Source organism: Haemaphysalis longicornis, unplaced genomic scaffold, assembly GCF_048455015.1.
Source record: "Haemaphysalis longicornis isolate Haplotype H1 unplaced genomic scaffold, Haemaphysalis longicornis Haplotype H1 scaffold_1, whole genome shotgun sequence".
Lineage (NCBI taxonomy): Eukaryota > Metazoa > Arthropoda > Arachnida > Ixodida > Ixodidae > Haemaphysalis > Haemaphysalis longicornis.
This window is the reverse complement of record NW_027526203.1, coordinates 124,109,232-124,128,078: the sequence shown is the minus strand read 5'-3', so window position 1 is coordinate 124,128,078 and position 18,847 is coordinate 124,109,232. Positions and strand designations below refer to the sequence as shown.

General features: G+C 47.7%; 1 protein-coding gene across 1 annotated transcript in view; it reads right to left on the bottom strand.

Annotated features, from left to right (window-relative positions):
• The window catches only part of LOC144179623 (frequenin-1-like), a 672,708-nt gene that overhangs the window by 435,559 nt on the left and 218,302 nt on the right, over positions 1-18,847 (bottom strand). The gene's annotated exons all lie outside the window — the stretch shown is intronic.

Here is an 18,847-nt window from a genome sequence, read left to right as displayed (position 1 = left end):
TGGCCTAAAATGCCTAACTTGCTACGCCAGTTGATGACGTGATGAGGATGATGGCGATGATGTTCAAGAACTTGATGCGCACAGAGACGGTGAGCTATTCACAGCGACTGGTCTAGACCTGTGTGTTGCAGGTACTCTACCAGAGCTTCGGTAGCCCGTAAAGCTCTCGCAGGGGCTTTGGGACTGGCGCTTTCTGTGGACATACAGCTAAAGGACGTTTTAGGACCATGGGCTGGTCCCAAACCAACAAGAGACTCCGTAGACAACATATTGTACCTTTGGAAATGACTGTCACGCTAGTCAATAAGTGCCAGAAATTGTGGTGGAACGGTAGTTTCAATATTAATTAGGCGCAAAATCGCGAGAAACTGCCGTGCCAACTCGGGCTGTGTTTGTTCCAGCCAGTGTACAATGGCATACCGATACGTGATAGTCCAATTCAGAGGTCCCTAACTCCCGCTTATACATTTCCGCACGGTGTGGTGAACAATTTTCAAGTACCCCACGTTTTGCCACAGTTGCAGTTTTTGTAATAATTATGCGCGAAGTTGAACAAAGCGGCCACAAAAAAAAGTCTGCACTTGTTCGTTTGTAATCTGTGTATATATATTCGGCGGGCACATACCTCCCTCCAGTAGCGCAGAAAACTCAACTGCACACTTCCTGTAGTTAACTGCACGCCTGAGCGCGGGAGCGGAATGAGGCACGTGGGAGATAAGAGGAACGGAGGGGGGAGCGGAGTCGGAGGTTTCGTTGGATATAGGAGGCCCCTTTGGCGGGGCCAGCTTGCGCCTGACGCGCTCTGCGTCGAGGGTAGTCAAGGGCAGCTTCGTGCGCTATCGAGCGCAGGTTTCGTGGCACGCGGCGCTAATCCCCGGCCAGAAGTCAGCGCATGATAGGGAGCCGACGTTCTGCTAAATGCTTGGCATTTTGTAGAAGGAGAACTCCTCTTTAAGTCTATGTGGCATCAGGAAAGCAGCCACCTTTTAGCGCCGACCAATGGCCTGCCTGCGTATCTGCGTTTTAGTAGCGCTTGATGCATGCGAGGCTTGCCTACCAAATGTGTTGTGTGTTCCAAACACACATTTTTACAGCGAAGTTGTCCATGGCTAGTTTATGGAAATCTTTGCACCTGTCGACAGTGACATCGACAAATAATTTTTACTTTTGCCAGGAAGCCACTTTTGTATTATTGAATGCTCTGTAGCTCTGAATCTAATGTAGGTATTTTGAAGAAAAAAAATACTTAAATTAGCCGCTCGCTTGGCTGCACAATTACACATAGTTTCATTTACTTGCCGTCTTTATTTCGGTCACAGCGAAGTTGTAAAGGTTACTGAAATATTGTCTACTGTGAATATATGGCTATCTGCTGAAGGAGTATGGTTTCAAAAAAAGGCTGTAGTTCTTCTTTTATCGAACCGATCAAGAAATAAATAAAATTTAAATTAGCTTTTAAAGGGACACTGAAGTGATTTGTAAACATTGTGGGATTACTATATTGTAGTCCTGAGTCCATAGGCCATGTTTCGACAACTCCGAGTGCGCTTCCGCCTGTTTATTACGTAGAAAAATCAATTCGAAAATGCTGTTCTCCTCTATGCATCCTCGCCCCTTTTCTGTGGCGTTTTCGTGTGACGTCAGGAGAAAATGACTTTGCTTGACTGCGCTACTGCACAGTCAAGTTGGGCCGACAGAGTCAGTCGGCCCAGCGTGTAGTCCTCCGGCCGCCGACGGGTCGTTGCAATTCGTTGGCTCAGTTGAAACTAACGACACGTTTGTGAATGGAAGAATGTGCCTTCCTTTAGTTTGTTAGTTTGTACACTATATCAAGTTCCAAGTCCAGGTCGCTCCACTCAAGCGCTGCACAAGCGCACATGCGACGCTTCGCTGACTGGTACGCTAGTAGGAAAATCTAAGGCCACTTGAAGACGGGAGAAGAGTCAGCGAAGTTCATATAGGTACTAACGAAATAAAATCAACTGAAACTTTTGCCGTACAGCGTAAAACTAGCGCGCAGGAAGCACTTTCTTGCGCTGGGTGAACAAGGACAGCGGTCAGCAGCACGACCACACATCTGCGAATGCTTTTCCGTCTAAGAAATGCAATTGCTAGACGTGAGATATTGTGGAAATTTGGGGGACGCTTACTACACAAGCGCTATACAACAAATAGCCACCTAAGCTGCTTGAAATGGTAATTTGGGACATCTTGAAGGTAGCACACTTGCTGGCAGCGCTTGCCCGTAGGCAAGTGGTCGGGAGCCCTAGGTATGTTATTTTGCAAGTCGCAAGTTCGAATCCCCGAGGGTACTTTCTGTTTTTTTTTTTCGTAAGTTGATTTTTTCGTTTTCGGCTGATGTTTTCTGTACTGAGTTCATTATTTTTGGGCCGTAACGTTCAGTGCTCCACGAACGAGTTCGCAGAACGCGCGAATTCTCGTCGGCGTGCTGTTGCCATAAGCACCGACGGCTTGCGGGAAGTGGGCACAGGCCGGAATCAGCGTACCCTTGGCCTGGTGCGAAAACGCTTTTTACGATAGAGGCATGAATGAGGCAAGCTCCAAATATGGAAAAAAAGCGCATGACATTTGAGCGTCTGCAGCCATGCAAAGGGCGTTCATCCACTCCGTAGGCCTCGGCCAACGCTGCCTGTATAAACATTGCCTAACGCGTCAGCCGCTTTCCAATGGGAATGGTAGGGACGCTTAGTTCAGGCACTCATCCGCTATGTGGCGCGCGCCGGCGGACGTCCCGCCTTACGTCACTGCTCGCGAGTCGCGAACGCTGCACCCACTTCTACGACGTGTGTCTGTCAGCTTGCTTGTTGGCTTTCAAGAGCCGTTTCGCTCACATCTTAGCCGTGACGGGGCACTAGTTCTGGGGCTGGCTGCGGATCTCGTTCAACGTGTCACTCGCGTGATACCTTATACATTTTTCGAAAGATGACTGACGGAGGACGAACTGAAATAGTGTAAGAACATAGTAATTTTCGGGTAGGCAAATAGCAAACAGAAAAACGATATTTGCGGATGGTACAGCCATTATTTTTCTGATATTTTTCTCTCTGGAGCATTTAGTGAAGAAAGAAATGCGGGCACATTTTTTTTGTTCAAGCGCTCACTTCTACCATTATTTTCCAGATAATATCGCGTGCTTGTAAGTTTCAGGAGATTATAGAAAACAAAAGCAGTTAAGGGTCCACCCACGCTGTCTTCTTGTTTGAATGCTAATCTTGGACATCGTCCAATCACGGTGCACCTCCTCCCGGCGTCACAGCGTTGAGTTGATGCGGCCGCCGCAGACCGCGCATGGTAGTTTTTCTTCTTTCCCGCTTTATAGAATAGTTACTGACCTATCAACCGGATAAACGATGAAAAGCGTGTTAATTTGAGCCAGTATACGAAGTGCAAGCAATAAAGGGAGCTTGACAAATTCACTTCAGTGTATCTTTAAGACGAGTATAAGATTACGCCTACACTCTAAGAAAAAGGGTAGAAAAAGGGAGGAAATCGAGGCTTTTCTCCCCCGGACATGCGAGATTCTCCCTTTATCTAATACCACATTGCGCCCTCTGTACGGCCTCTACGAAACACCGAAACGGGGGAGGAAATATTCTCCCCTGTCGTCTGCAATCTGCTGTCGGCGGCGACGCCGAAAACGAAACCGTTCATCGTTGCACTGTGGCTTTCGCCGATCGGGCGCATACGACGACTATGAGCAACACCTCCCCTGTGGTGTGCTGCTTGCTTGTTTTCTCGCTGTCTTTCTTTTTATTATTGCCATGTGCCCGCCACGTTAACGCACGGCTCGCCAGCCGTGTGTTTGAAGCACATTCTGTGGGCACCGCTGCATGCTTGCTGTGTACGACTCGCCTGCGCCCTGTTCAATGTTACCGGTGCATTTGTGGACGTTTTATACTGACGCCCAAGGGTAAAAGAGGTCAGCGATGATAGCAAACTGCCCCTTTTTTCGTCAACAAGCACGGACCGCAGCATATTGACGCATCAGTTACCAACAACAAAAGGCCTCCATTCGGTAACATCTTGGTTGAATGGTTGCCAGACCAGCGGTGCGCTCTACGGTAAAATAGCGGAGGCGAGGCAATAAGTATCATTACCCAAACATATCTGCCGCACTGTTTTGTTAAACGTTTTTTTCTTCTTTGAGCTATTTTACTGCTTCTTACAAAACCTCAAATTAATAAAAGTTTGCAATTGCACGGGTTACATTTGATGAAATAACAAAAACCCACCTAAGACTTACTCACTGCCGTGGGTTATCGAAACAAGTAACGATCTCACTGTTCCTACCTGCATTCTCGGCGATCAGGGTTATAAATACTTTGTCGCCGTTTCAATGTTTAGTTGTGGCTTGTGATCATGCGGACATCTTAGAAGTGTACAATATGTGGTGGTGTATACGTGTATTATGGTTGCGATGTTGTGTGTTGCGGGTATTGTGCGTTGGCAGTGCCTTTAATGAATTGTATGTCGCTGTGTTGTGCTATGTTTCTTCCTAATATGTGCCCGCCCACATGCGGCCTCCGTGGTGTTGGCTATAATAATATACGTTATCCATAAAGGACGCCTTGATGTAAGTGCCCACTGATGTTGATGCTTAGTAGCTGCCCCTCCCCACCCCTACGTTTTTTTTTGCGTCATCTATCGGCCATTTTAAAACGTTTAGAATTGCTTTACTTCGAGCACGCTAGAGGGCGAGCATTGTCATCTCGCTCGGACAGTCGGACGGATGCGACAGCGACGGATACGTTTTGCTGCATTGCTGAGATTTACGATTGCAGACGATCCGCGTTTTGATGCATCGGTTGTAGCAAGGTAAGACGACTAACAACAACTGGTTGTTCTCAAACGGAAGCATTGGATGATTGTGATCTCGCGTGCGGTGAACGGCGGGGTTATACGAGCCTTTCGGAAATAAAGGCGTCATTTTGAAAGCAATCGGTATGACTTCTACTGTGTTTACGGCGGCGCGTTCGCTCTGAACGCGTAGGCGGGGCGCGCAGCGAGACGAATGCAAGTCGCGCATATACGATTGGCGACATCGCTTGCTAACCGCAGTTCTGGTGCTTGGTAGGTAATTTCTTGGTTATTTTAGCGAATTTTAAGCGCACACAACCACAGTAACCTACGTATTTGTACTTCCTCGATCCTCAAACCGATCAGCTCGCTAGGCCTTTCTCGCATGACAAGCCTTGCTTGGGTGACGCTGCCAGGGGAGGAACGTTCCTCCATTAGCTCACGAAAGGGGGAAATCTTCCTCCACTCCTAGGGGTAGAAACGCGCTCCTCCCTCTTAAAGGGAGAACCTTTCTGCCTCTTAGGGAGCAATATATGATACATTCCTGTTTCACCCTTAAGGGAGAAACTACCACACCCTTTTTTCTTAGAGTGTAGTTCCGTCTACATTTCTTAAGTACGTAGTTTACGGTGAAGTTGTAAATTTAGTGGAATTCCGGCCTGCTGGCAATACATTAGCTTCCATACGGGAGGGAAACGGACTGCCCCATGCTTGTCAGCAAGGACCAAACTCCAGTCCTTTTGAGTTTAATTCACGAAATTGTTGCAAAGAAACATGTTTTGTTTTGTCCATTCCTTGGACTGCGCCCACATTCCCTGGCTATCCTCATTCACAGAGTGGAACGGCATTGGTCATTTTTAATGCCTGAGCACAGCGATAACGTGTCTAGTGTTTATAACTTGTATCCCCGCATTAGTGATCAATATGAGCCATAATAACGTTTCTTACCCTTATTGATTGATTGATTGTAGGGTTTAACGCGCCGACGCAACACAGGCGATGAGGCGCGCCGTAGTGGAGGGCTCCGGATTAATTTTGACCACCTGGGGATCTTTGTTTCTTACCCTTATTGATGCAACCATCATGATACTACGTTTGTCTTTGTTTTCTTATTACTTGAAGGTTAATCTGCCTTGCTACTATACAAACTTAAGCCCGGTACCACGTTAGCATGATGCCATGCATCTTGACGTACCCCCGTCTTCGTAAACTTGAAGAGGCGTACACGCGTGCAAACTGGTATACGTGTTACGAATATTGTTATGGCGCGCTTCGCTGTTCGCGCGAAAATGGCGTTGAAGACACGACCTCTCAGGACTCTCATCGACGCTTGCATCGACGATGGGGAGCAGAACGGTAAGACCGTCTCGTAGGTAGAACGCTTATGGGCTGCTACGGTATTACTTGCATATTGTAAATACCACGGACGCATTTTTGTTCGAGGATAACAGCATCGTCATACTCTTTTGCGAATTGCAAGATACACTGAAATTATTGGCATCAAGGAGCGGCCCCGTGTGTTTTAGTATTGCAAACGCATACACCAGTCTGGCGGCACATGGTATCACAGGCTCCTTGGCCACCGGTAGGGGCCTTCAGGAGGATTAGTCACGTCAGCCCCTTTTTCACTAACTGCACGGCATACCCGCCTCAACGCACCAACTTTCCGGCTGTTTTGAGCCGGAAAGGTGCCTAGTACTGCACTGCTCTACTAGAGAAGCGGCTTTAGGAAACAATAAAGGGACTCCCCCTTAGGCAGTAATGTGCCACCGTTAACACATAACTTCATTTACAACGTTGCGCTCTGAGACACTGACTAAGTTGCAATGATGCTGATGCTTGAAGAGCTTGCCAGATACCGTTGTAAGATACTGCGCAACTACTACTACATCGAACAACTCCCTGTTATGGAATGAAGCGCGCTATTCAAGAGCATCATGGCCCCTACCTAATCAGTATCTTTCCGAAGAGCCCTCTTAGCATCTATTGAATAAGGTGACCGGTTCTCTTCATTACATGAGTTCTTTCGCGAGTGTGGCTAATGCTGCTGAGCCCAACGAAGCGGGTTTGACCCCGACCTCGGTGGCGCTTTTCAGAAAGAGGTGAATAGCCAACACGCCAGGTGTCGAGGTTTGGGCGCACTGCTGAAGATCCCTAGGTGGTCAAAGTGAATGCGAAAACGTACACTACAGCGCGCCTCGTAGCCCTGGAGCCTAAAACCATGAACCGCTTCGCGATTTTCGTCCTGTTTTCTTTCCTTTTAAAGCTAAGCTTTCTATTCCTCCCTGATATCGTTCGACGTGGCGCCAAACTTTCTACAATGGATTTCACAAAACGATCATGATGATAAGTGAAGGCACATTAATTGCCTACAAAGAAAAAACAGGCCCGTTGTCAACTTCGAACCCGGATCCATCGCGTTATGAAGCCGACGCCTATCCGATTGCGGTACACCGGATTTAAAGCGAAGCTTTCTTGGTCTCCCTGATGGCGACCGTCCCGTCACCAAAACTCGGTTAACCCCGACAGCGAACGAATCCCTCACGAGTGAGGTCAGAGTTTCAACCATCGTTGTCGTTAGGCGAAGCGGCGTTAGTTTCGTTTTGCTCTTGGTGGAATATTTATTGGTATTTCCCATTCTCTAGATTGCGGACTTTCAATGGCTGCGCAGATTGCGCTGAAAGAAGTCTTCAGTGCATTTTTCGGAATCCAGTCGCAGAACTGTATGTTGTACGGGTTCATTTGTTCCACATGTCTTCACGATGCCCTCCTTTGATTTCATTGATTTTTGCAGTCTTATTTGTTTCGATGAAATAGCTTTTTCAAGGCCCCCAACGTTAAGGGAATCGTTATGAACTCCTGCATCCATTCTTTAATACACAGCCGTTGTGTACAGAAATAAATGAATATGTAAGACGCCAGATAAACAGACATATTCTTTTCGCCGTAGGCGATGCAATTTTCGGCAAGTGCGCAATTTGTGCTGTTTGTTTTCTGCCTTGTGTGAGTGAGCAGCGAAGTGTACTTCATCCCGAATTTCCAGACGTGTGCCCTTGTGGTAAAAATATTTAACTTTAACTCAAACCTCTCTGATGGCCTGAAAAATCCAGAGCTTTCCGAATATAATAACCAATGGCTCTAACATGCTGGGTCGGTGCAAATAAAATAGACAGCAAAACAATGCATTTTTCCGAGGAGGAGGAATAAACATTTATACAACTGTAAGAGTTCCGTTGTGAGAGGCCTCCTTAGTCCAGGAAGCCTTGGGCCTTGGCTGCCCGGTGGGCCTTGTCCACCAGTCGTTGCTGGTCTTGAGGGCGTGGGCTGGTCAGCTGGTCCTCCCAATGCTCCAGTGTTGGGTTTTGTAGGTGGGTTAATGATGGTGATTGTCGTCGGCACTCCCAGACCACATGGTAGAGTGTTGGGTGTGGGGCAGTGTTGACAAGTAAGTGTGCATTTTGTTGGGTAGATGGCATGGAGTTGTGTTCTGTGGGGGTAGGTGCTAGTTTTCAGCTGTCTGAAGGTAATGGTGTCCTGTCTGGTCATGTTGGGGTGTGGTGGGGGGTAAATGCGGCGCTGCAGTCGGTAATGGGCAAGGAAATCCGCGTATCTTCTTGGAATGTCATCGCTGGAGGTCATCGATGGCTCAAACATGCTCGGTAGGTGCAAATAAACTAGACAGCGAAACAACGCTTACATTTTTCCGAAGAATCCAAATATGAAAAGAATAATTCGTTATAGTCGTTGTGATCCATAAAAACATGTAGCCTTTCGCGGAAAATTTTGCGAGGCTACAGTCAACTGCGTCGTATTCCTTGTTTTACAACTTGTGGCGATTAAACCAGAGTCCACCCGTGTTACAGCAAAGACGTTTGGCCAATTCAGAAGTCTGTTAAGCGATTTTCGTTCAGTGAAGCTTCCTCACATCTGATAAAAATTCAATTCAACCGCGTCGTGAACAATAAAATGAAAGGGAAACGCTACACCGAGAGGTTTACGGCCGGCTTTCTGTCGCCGTCGACGGAAATTCCTCGTTCTCAGCACCGTTCTTCTGTTTATCACTTATCGATTATTCGTCGTCTAAATTGGGCCAGTGCACGCCACATTGGGTTTGCCGCTCAGGCAGGTACGCCGGGCTCACCGCTGCGCATGCAAACGGCAAACGGCCCCGCACGATTTATACCCACGTTTTCTTCATTTCACTTTTACGGGGCCATCAAAAATCTGCCTGAGGAAATGGCACTGGCACAAGAATGTTGGGGCTCCGAAATTTGAAGTCAGCGCGGTTGCTCACGCACGAAAAAAATTGTTTTCTTTGTGACGCTTGGCTTGTATATAGGCACTGGATTCTCGTTTACACTTGACAACGTTGTTTTAACACGTCATGGAGGAAAGTAATGTGTTCGCCAATAAAAAAAAAGAATCCTGGAACTGAGTTATCTAGAAGTGTCGCCCGGAACAATGTTGTAGTGTTTTGTTCAAACACCACTAGGAGCTCCTCTGGAGCGAACAGCGGCAGTGAGGGCTGCCTACCGCGCATGTGAAGTGTACAAGGCTTGCTTTGCTGGTGGTTTTGATTGATTGATTGAGGGGTTTCACGCGCCGACGCAACGCAGGCGATGTGGCGCGCCGTAGTGGAGGGCTCCGGTTTAATTTTGACCACCTGGGGATCTTTAACGTGCGCCGAAATCTCGAACACACGGGCGTTTTTGCTTTTCGCCTCCATCAGAAAAGCGGCCGCCGCGGCCGGGAATCGAACCCGCGACCTCATGCTCAGCAGCGCAACGCCTTAGCCACTGAGCCACCGCGGCGGGTGATTTGCTGGTGGCGTCACCGTTTGCAATTCTCAACGGTTTTTCAAGACGATAGTCTTTCTTGGGCTTCTTAGACGCGAAATGTCTGTCTGTCTGTCTGTTTGTCTGTCTGTCTGTCTGTCTGTCCGTCCGTCCGTCCGTCCGTCCGGCCGTCCATCTGTCTGTCTGTCTGTCTGTCCGTCCGTCCGTCTGTGCGTCCGTCCGTCCGTCCGTCCGTCCGTCTGTCTGTCTGTCTGTCTGTCTGTCTGTCTGTCTGTCTGTCTGTCCGTCCATCTGTCTGTCTGTCTGTCCGTCCGTCCGTCCGTCCGTCGAGACGATTCTTGAACGAGGCCTTTTCAAATAATAAATCTGGTAGATGGATAGATTCACCCTTGTCAACATCGTTCAGCAAAAAGAAAACCTAAAGCATATTTGAAGAGAAACATAAATACTTACCGATATTAGCAGTCTTCTTTTAATTCTGTGTGTCGAGATTTCGGCTCCGATTAGAGATCCCCAGGTGGTTAAAATTATTCCGGAGTTATCGACTAGCCGCGCCTCATAACCCAGGTGTAGCTTCAGCTTGTTAAAACCAACAGTCAAGGTTCTTTTAATTGGGCTCGAATGAGGAACATATGCTTGCGCACGCTGTTATCGGTGCTGTTTAAATGGTTGTTTTATTCTATTCTCCCGCGTAAACTGTTCACGAATAATCGGCGTATTCCCCCATACAGGCTTTAAAGGATTATTTACACGGAATTATCGTGTTACGTTTTTCCTCTCACTGCTACGGCTAATCATAGGATGGCACGTTAGATGGCCGATCGCAGTCCTAACATTCTTTTACACCCTTTTTTATTCTTGTCAGCTTCGGTTTCGACAAGACGAACACCGAAGCGGCCGTCATTACAGAACGGCGTTCCTGACATGACCGGTCTGGAAGCAACAAGGCCGATCTGGACGCGCGCACGTCCAGACTGAGTGCCGCACGCGCCCGGGCAGCATGGCGCCGGTCCCAAAACTGTGACGTCATACACAAGGCCGAGCAGCGCGCGCCAACAGCAGCCAGCGCTTTGGCTACGTCTCGGGAGCCCTGATGTCGGCAGTTCGGGGCGAGGCGCTCATCGCGTCATGTTGATGCCGACGTCAAACGGGTATTCGTTGTAAGCTTTCTCACGCGTACAAACGTTAAAATTAGTTTAAAATAGGTAATACCGAACGGTTACGGTTGAAACTCCGCGGGAGATATCTTGATATACAAAAAAACCCTTTTTAAATATTTATCGCATCTTTTAAATTTTTTTATCAGTACTGCTTTAATTGCGCCCGTAGTCTTCAATGTGGCAACCGGCCGCAAAATGGTTGACTGTCTACGTCATTAGTCTGCATGCACATAAATAACACATTGCCCTGTGCCTGCGCTTTTCCTTTCATGGTTGCCGTCAAAAAGGACACAATGTGCTGGTCGCCTGTTTAACCCGAAGCGACATCGACCGCGCCATGAGAAGCAGATTGTTGCAACATATACCCGTCCGTGTCTCATCGTATCACTTCTTGTGGGCACCAGCTAAGTGATCCAAGCCGAGACAGATTGCACCGACGTGAGCATGAAAAACAAGACTGACACAAATTAGATTTGAAGCAAAGTCTAATTACATGTAGAGCGAAAGAGATACGCCGTTAACGGAGTTACTTTTGAGCTACACGAGAATACCGAGTGACATTTGACGTGAATGACATTCGGGTAATCGAACGAGTTAAGGGAACCCCTTTGCATGACCTTGCCATCCAAATGAGTAACCTCGACAGCAGTGAGGTGTGAAAAAACAATAGAATTTAATAATAAATCAATGAGCACTGTGTTAACACTGTCAGTAAACGGATGATGTTACCCTTAAGTTGTTTTAACATGAAAAAATAAAGCGAATGAGTACTTTTGTACTTTTAGAAAATCTGATCATCACAACTTTCATCCTATCGAGCTGCAGATCGACACCTCTCGCTGTTCTCACCATTTAGTGGATGAAAGCTGTGAATCGCTGCCATTTCACCGGACGCCTGACTCGCACGTAGATAAGCTGAGCAGAACTTCTTGCTGAGCTAGTTGGTGAGTATTTACCATGGTTTGAAGCGCAACGTGAAAATACGGACGGTGAACACAGAGTAGACAGGACTGCCTACTCTGTCCTGTCTATTCTGCGTTCACTATCCGTGTTTTTTCGTCGCGCTTCAAACCACTGCAGCACCTACATAAGTAGCGCTAAAATTCGATTGAAATATTCTTCACTCTTTAACAACGCCTCTGGCAACCTCCCTTCGCTACATAAGCTCTGCCCTCGCACGAGTTTCTTGCCTACGTGTCGCGGCTTGTGATGCCTACTTTCGTCTCTAAACCAGTGATTTCCTGAATTTTTCATTTTATAAAGTTGATTTATTTCGTTTGCAGAAACGTGAGATATGTATAAACAGTTTGGATGAATGCAATTCTGCGAGTTTGCTACCGTCACCGCTATCATTACCAAATGACGTTTACTTCGCTGTGTGAAATTTACAACTAGTTTCATTGCATTTGGATTATATTAGATGCGTTGTGAGACAGCGGTATACGCGACGTGTGTGTCCGCTTTGTCTTTCCGTATGTGTGCCTTCTAAAAATAGATGTGTATTTCACGTTATTGCCAGTGAGCCTCAAACAAAAATTCGGGAACAAGTTGTGACGTCACCAGGTTTACTTCAAGATCTGTAATTGCTTTGCTTTTTTTATCCTACGAATATGAAGATTGCTTGTAATTTTTTTTGCTACCGACATATTCGGCAGAAATGCCTTGAACCTAAGAAGACTTCCAGAACTTAACGTAGCTTGTGGTTTTGGTAAGCTCCAGCAGGACAGCAGGGTAATTTGTGATAAAGAGTTCAGCCACATGATACCCCATATCCCTAGATCTTCCTTTCTAGGTTCCAACCCTCTTTACGAAAAATCCGGCGGTTCTTCGCTTTCTATGTTTGCTTATTGATATCGTTCGCTTGCTATGCTTCTTCTTATTGAACGAACGCGCCTACAGCCATTTTATTTGCAGCACGAGAGTTTCCCCTAGCCGCCTCCATACTACCTCCGTTCCGCAGCGCGCTTCTCGCGATAACCCGCTGTAGTTCCAGGCGGCAATCCTGGAGCCCAGGATGCCCTGCAGGGAGGCAAAAGTTTTTACGACAGTTCGTGGCTCGGCGGCGCTGCTAACCGTTTAGCCGGGAATAGACCCCCGACCACATCACCCTCGAATATCGCTGGAAGCCGACATGCGCCGAAACTTGCACAGCACACACCTAGGCCTTATAGCGCACCTACGGAAAAATAAGAAAAAATAGTAAAGATGACACAACTGATACGTGGCTTGTCAATGTTTCCTCAACTATACTTAGGCGATTTTGGTTGCTATCCAAAGAGCGCATATAAAAGCACCTCTAACGTAGTACTTCACGAAAATGTCCATGTAAGTTGATGCGACGTAGCGGCAAAGAGTTATATTTAGCGTGCTTGCATAGGAACTCGAGTTACAATACTGCCATTTTTGTTGAACCGTATACGTGTCCTATTGAAAACCGTAAGCTCAACTGTGCTTGGAGAAAGATGCACCAGAAAAGACTCTTCGAGAAACCTACAGAGTTTGACCAATGTATGTTTTGTGCATTCAAAAAAGTTTGCTACTACTGCAACACGTTCAGGACCTGGGTGCGGTGTTTTCGTGCGTTCTTTTCCGTTAACATCAACTATTCACTGACACGACCAGCTTACGTATCCAAGTTCTCTTTCAAGCGCTACGGCAAGACAAAATAATTCAGAACTATTTGAAAACTAGAGACATACAGACAGACAGACAGACAGACAGACAGACAGACAGACAGACAGACAGACAGACAGACAGACAGACAGACAGACATACAGCCAGCCAGCCAGCCAGCCAGCCAGCCAGCCAGCCAGACAGACAGACAGACAGACAGACAGACAGACAGACAGACAGACAGACAGGCAGACAGACGGACAGAAAAATCACAATGTTCGCGTTTCGGCCCCCACAAAGACTTTGTTGTCTTTTAAAAAACGGGTCTTTTAAAAAACGAGCCAACGGCTTCAAACGCCCATACAGGTGTGACGAAGAAGAAATGAGCCAGCTATATCCAGGTGCCACTGGTGCAATGCACGCTTAAGTGCGCCTCTTCCCCGTGTTACTCACATTTCAAGCTGACGTTTAAAAAGGCTCCGCGCCACATTGTAAAGCCCTTAAAAGCCACCCGCCGGCGAGACGTCGTTGCGTAAGCGCAGACAGCCATGTCATCCATCTCTTCGTGACTCGGCGGCGTGGGCCGACTACACGTCGCGGCGTTCGTGATTGCGTGTGTGACTGCGGCTGATTCCGAAACCCATACGGTATATCGACCAACGGCCCACTCCCAAGACGGTGGCTGCATTAAAAAGCGAGCAAATTCAACTCAAAATATTTATGGCAGGCACACTTTTTATACGTCAAGCAAAAAAGGACAATGCAAGGAAACAGGGGGTGGAATACAAAGTTCGAATTGCGAGAGACCGTAGGTGGCGACGACAACCGGCGCCACTGGTTTAGACGACGGGAAAAAGCGACGAGGACTGCCCATGAAAATTAAAAACAGGAACAATTATAACGGAAAAAAAAGGAAGAGAAGTGATCGCCGAAAGATTGAACGCCACAAGTGACCAACAAACGACGCGAGAAGAAGTTGAAGTTAACCCACCACAGTGGCTGAGTGGCTAAGGCGTTGTGCTGCTGAGCCCGAGGATGTGGGTTAAAACCCGGCCGCGGCGGCTCGAAAAACAAAAACGCTGGGGTTTTGAAACTTCGGCGCACGTTAATGATCCCAGGTGGTTAGAAATAAACTCGGAGACTTCCACAATGACACAGCTCATAGCCCAAGGTAGCTTCAGCGTATGAACCTCCTCCCACCCCTCTCCCCCCCAAGAAAAAAAGGTTCTATAAGTTCAACTAAAAAACGCCTTAAATTATTCAAGAATTGGCTACCAAAAATGATAGCACAATCATGTTCCGACTCAGCTTGATACTTTGGAATAATTCATTGAAGGTGTTCACACCGACTGATTGAAACCGCCGTCATGTAGCCTTATACAGGGTTGAATTGTGAGTAAATTACGAGTCACTGCAACTTCTTCCCCATCGTTCCTATATATGCGCCGACTGAATTTGGCGCAATTATATTCCATACTTTTCACTCTCTGAAAAATGGGCTCTCGGCCACCGCTTCATTCTGGCGACCAGAGGGCAGCACTTGCAGAAAAGGGTGGGAGGGTTGGGCAAAGTTACAAGGAGACTAATGAACTAATTTCATTTGCAATATACCGATAGGATTCCGTTTTCTTTGACTGCCTTCTATCCGAGCCCAATGATATCAAGCATGAAGGTCAAAATCATTTCTGGGAGCTTGCCACGAAATAACGTCCTGTGTCCGGGCTCTGCCTGTTTGATAACATGGTGCAGTTCCCAAAACATGCGTCGAAGAAGTGGCGGCAATTGTCCGCCGCAGAACCTGCGTTTCTGATGCAGTGGACACGCACAAGCAGGGTGGCGAACTGGAATTTTTATGGCTGTGGTTCGGTTCGGGTTCAAGCCTGCCGGCTTCAGTTCCCGAGCAGCATTCGGTATTGATTCGAACCGGTTCGAATCGGTTCAAAAGAATTCGGACGGGTTCGAAGAAGAAAAAGAGGACTGTTTTTTTTTGTTGTTTTCCTTTTTCAGTGCTGCGTTTTCGTTTCTTCGTTTCTCTGTCAGGTCAATGTAAAAACAAATCCATAATGTAGGTTGTTTTTGTACATGTTCACTTGATCAACTTGACTGTACGATCCACTGCTAAATGTTTACATGGGAGGCCAACGATAACAACACTAACTGATGCGAAATAAAAGGTTCGCACGGGGACTTGAGGCTGCTTACGTGTGTGAGTGTGAAACCATTATTCTTTTTGGGCGCAAGTTCATAGTTATTAATTTATTTTTGTTCATTATTACAAATTGGTTTAATTTTATTCTTGCCTCATAAACAAACATAGATCGCAGTTGCTTTGTTTAGGAAAACAGCAAGAGTGGCTCTACGTAGTCGCCGCGGTTCCGCCTTTTTCAATCGGCAACTATTTATCACTTCAGTGCCAGATGTCAACATAACAGCCCAATACGTGCATAAACAAGGACTTTAAATAGCATTTAGGTTGTACTCAGCCAATAACTTTGCGCCCTTTTTTGTGCGCAACTAAATTTTCTGATTGGTTGAGAGGGAGAGCGCCACAAAATTAAAAGGACCTCAAATGACAAGGACCCCAAAAATATCGAGGTTGGTCCGACCGAGTCAATATTTTTCTGTTCATCTCTAAACGTTCCCAGAACCGTTCCATTAATCGTTCCAGGAACCAGTTTGGAACAGTTCCTTCGATCTGTGCCTGTTCGGGTTGAGTTCCAAAATCGTGAAAAAAATACGGGTTCAGTTCAGCTTCAGCTCCGGGCAAAAATTCGCGTTCGATTCCAGTTCCGATTCGACACTCTGCGCACAAGGAAACATCTCTGAGTAGACAACGGTAATTGTGGTGCTCCTCGAAGGGATCTAGTCAGAATAATTGTTTCGGAGCCCTCCGCTTCGGTGCTTCAATGCTAAGGTGTTGTTTCAATACGTAGGTGCGAATCTTTAATGTACAGAGACGCAGAGTCGTGATTGCTCTTTCGTACTAGCTTCTCCCTTTCCCCCTCACCTTCCACTCAAGTTCGGCTAGAGAAAAAGTACGAGAATATTTGAGCCCTCCTTATAGTGAATGGGAAAACATGAGTGCCCAATTACCGAACATGTCCTCTAGTTTTCATTTCATAGTGTTCTATGTCAGACTGTGTCCGCTCATCATCATCATCACCACTACTCACTCTAACAAATAGCCGCAGGTGGGCTTAACCGCAACGCTCCAGTACGACGAATCAGCGAAACCAAATGTGCAAACTTGGCGAATGACGAGCCGCAGCATGCGATTAAACTAAAAAATGAAATGTGTGCAGGGACAGCAGCGAGAAGCTGGAAAGCCAATAAATCATCTTGAATCAATCAATATCAATCGTGTTTGCTCACTTGGCGGGATAGAATTAGGCAGAAAATGTTCCTCACAAAATCAATATGAAACCACCTTAAAAACGACCGTAACACGATACCTCTTGTAGACAAGTGTAAGATGTTCAGTGTTAGGCGCAAAAGGAGCGAACTAACGAAGAATAAGTCCGCCAATCACCGGTAAAAGCCAGTGGGCACACCCAGATCCAGTAATCTCTATTCGCATCCTTTCAATGGAGTCCCACTATGCGGACTTCTGGTTCGGCAAGCACACTCACCTTATCAGCCCGCGCATGCGATCTTCTCCCGTCCTACGCCTTACGCCCAATGGGCCGACCTGCCCAGCTATGAGCGCATCTTTACAGGCCTTCTACCCCGCCACTGCTCCGGCTTCCTGGGAGGGCTGGCTGAACGCGGGTCATGGCATAGTCACGCAAGAAGTCCTGGTGGCCAACTGGCTTAGGGTTATTAAAGGAGTTTAAAAATTTTTTAGCCTCCTTGGGGTTAGTGGCGGACTCTGAGAGCTCTGCGGACCGGCCGTCTCCTAAGAAGAGACTGCGACATGACGGCCCAAACTAGGGCTCTCTAAACAATAAGCTTTTTCGCCTCGAACGTATGTCAATATATGTTGATTACTACTAACCTCTTTCTTCTAATTTCAGTGTTCTAATCTGTGCTACAAGGTATTCAACAAACACGACTTCGCTTCTTAAGACTGGTGCAGACAAAGTACCGACACAACCATGGCGGTTGTGTCGACCCGATGCTAACATAAGCGACAGTCCGAACGAACAGAAAAAAATCGTCATCTTGCGTAGTAAGGTTTTGAGCGAACCACGTGGACAACTTCGGGCCGCGTGCGTCGTCGTGATGTTCCGGAGTCACCATCAGGGATCACCTCATAGGTAAATTGGCCAACACGTTGTACAAGCCGGTAGAGTCCCAAATAACGCCGCAGAAGCTCCTCACGGAGTTCGCGTCGTCCGATGTGAGTGCAAACCCACAGGCGGTCTCCTGAGCGCTACTCGGCGTCTCGGCGTCGGAGGTTGTAACGTCCCGCATCCACCAACTGCTGGTCCATTGTTCTGACTCGAGCGGCCTCCTCCGCACGCCAAGGGTATCCTTGGACGTCAGCGTTGAGGTTGTCGTCTTCTACGTGGAAAAGCATGGCGTCAGGCATTGTAGACAAGCTCAAATGGTGTCATCTGCGTACTTTCCTGGATAGCCCTGTTGTACGCAAACATGGAATACAGGAGGATTTCGCCCCAAGAATTATGTTCAACGTCGACATAGACCGCATATCCGCGATCGCTTTGTTCAGATGTTCCGTTAGTCCATTCGTTTGGGGGAGGTACGCGGTCGTTCTCCGGGGATCCGTGTTGCTGTAGCGTAAGAGTCCTTGCATGAGCGCCGCAGTGAAGGCCGTTCGGCGGTCCGTGGCTAGGACTTCCGGGGCTGCATGTCGCAGCACAGTTTGGCTTATCAAGAACTTTGCGACTTCTTGTGCAGTCACCCTCGGAAGAGCGGCGGTCTCTGCTCAGCGCGTCATGTAGTCTGTCGCTACGACAGTCCACTTGTTCTCGGATCGTGACGTAGGGAACGGGCGCAGAAGGTGCATTCCAATCTGTTGGAAGGGCCTCGATGGGACGGCGATCGGCTGCAGATGTCCGGCGGGTCTCGTCGGAGGCGTTTTTCGTCGCTGGCAGTCATGGCAGCTCCGGACGTAGTGGGTGACGTCGGATCCAAGGCGGGACCAGTAGTACTTCGTCTTGATTTTTCCAATAGTGCGAGCTGTGCCGAGATGTCCTGAAGACGGGTCGTCGTGGCATGCTCCCAAAATGTCGCCACGAAGGTCGGTAGGGATGACAAGAACATAATTTGTTCTAGTTCCGAGGCTGAAATCCTTCTTCACGAGGACGGAGTTTTTCAGGCGGAATGCTGGTAAGTTCCGTTTGAAGGCCCTAAGCACGGCGACGTTTTGTTCTTCGAGGTAGTGTATCATTACGCGTAACTCGGGGTCGGCACGCTGCTGGGCGGCTAGGTCGCTCTCCGTCACGACTCCGAAGAATGCGCTGTCGTCGTCAGAGTCTTGCGGTGGTGGGTCGACGG